Source organism: Rhizophagus irregularis, chromosome 7 (assembly GCF_026210795.1).
Source record: "Rhizophagus irregularis chromosome 7, complete sequence".
Classification (NCBI taxonomy): Eukaryota; Fungi; Glomeromycota; class Glomeromycetes; order Glomerales; family Glomeraceae; genus Rhizophagus; species Rhizophagus irregularis.
Genome location: NC_089435.1, coordinates 2,576,985 through 2,579,101, shown reverse-complemented (window position 1 = coordinate 2,579,101; position 2,117 = coordinate 2,576,985).

Below are 2,117 nucleotides of genomic sequence, written 5' to 3'. Positions count from 1 at the left end.
ATAGCAATGGGCCAACGTATTGGTAAAGGTAAAGCATATAACATGAATAGTAATATAAATTAGGATTATTCAAAATTATTAAAACAAACTTGCAATATAATAAAACTAGTTTTGTGTGATACCAAAGAACCTGAAGGTAAATATAGTATACAAAACAAAATTGAAATATTAAGATTTTTATTTATTAAGAAAACTTAATTATAAATAATCAAATATAATTAAACCAAATTTTCCAATATAATAAAACTAGTTTCCAGAAATATTGAAGAATTTGAAGAAAGTGGCACTGAAGAATTTGAAAGAAGTAGCATCAAGGAATTTGAAGGAAGTGGCACTGGAGAACCTAAAGGTATATCAAACAAGCTAAAATATTAAATTTTTATTTATAAACAATTCAAATACTATTTAGGCTAACTATTTTATATAAAAATTATATTAAATATTTAGCTTGTAAGTTAATATAATGAATTACTCATTATTTTTATTGTATTCCATATAACTAAATAATTTATTTAATGATTAATAATACTGTAGTTGGTAAGTTATCAGTTATTTAAATCTTTATTCCTTTAATTATTTATTCTACATAACATTCAATTAACTAAATTCTTTGTTTAAATAACTATTTAATAATTAATTATATTACAGATGGTAAGTTACAATATATATATTATATTTATTTGTTTAATATTTTACATAATTCAACTAATTATATTCTTAATTTAAATAACTACTAGATTGTAAGTAATATATATAATTTACAGTAAATACTTTTATATTATCTTTATATTTAACTAATTAATAATTAATAATACTACAGGGTGTAAGTTATATGATATCTATATTTATATTATTTATATAATTTAACTAATTTCTTTATTTAAAAAATTATTAAATAATATAGGGTGTAAGTTATTTATTTAATTCTATTATTACTTATTGTTATAATATTTACATATAATTTAAACTAACTAATTTCTTTATTTAAAAGATCGTAAGTTATAAGTTATTTATTTAATTCTATTATTACTTATTGTTATAATATTTACATATAATTTAAACTAACTAATTTCTTTATTTAAAAAATTATTAAATAATATAGGGTGTAAGTTATTTATTTAATTTTATTATTACTTATTGTTATAATATTTAAACTAATTAATTTCTTTATTTAAAAAATTATTTTATAGATGGTAAGTTATTTATTTAATTCTATTATTACTTATTGTTATAATATTTACATATAATTTAAACTAACTAATTTTTTTATTTAAAAAATTATTTTATAGATGGTAAGTTATTTATTTAATTCTATTATTACTTATTGTTATAATATTTACATATAATTTAAACTAACTAATTTTTTTATTTAAAAAATTATTAAATAATATAGAGTGTAAGTTATTTATTTAATTCTATTATTACTTATTGTTATAATATTTACATATAATTTAAACTAACTAATTTCTTTATTTAAAAAATTATTTTATAGATGGTAAGTTATTTATTTAATTCTATTATTACTTATTGTTATAATATTTACATATAATTTAAACTAACTAATTTTTTTATTTAAAAAATTATTTTATAGATGGTAAGTTATTTATTTAATTCTATTATTACTTATTGTTATAATATTTACATATAATTTAAACTAACTAATTTTTTTATTTAAAAAATTATTAAATAATTTAGAGTGTAAGTTATTTATTCAATTCTATTATTACTTATTGTTATAATATTTACATATAATTTAAACTAACTAATTTCTTTATTTAAAAAATTATTTTATAGATGGTAAGTTATTTATTTAATTCTATTATTACTTATTGTTATAATATTTACATATAATTTAAACTAACTAATTTCTTTATTTAAAAAATTATTAAATAATATAGGGTGTAAGTTATTTATTTAATTCTATTATTACTTATTGTTATAATATTTAAACTAATTAATTTCTTTATTTAAAAAATTATTTTATAGATGGTAAGTTATTTATTTAATTCTATTATTACTTATTGTTATAATATTTACATATAATTTAAACCAACTAATTTCTTTATTTAAAAAATTATTTTGTTATTTATTTTAGTTGGTAAGTCATAAGTTATTTA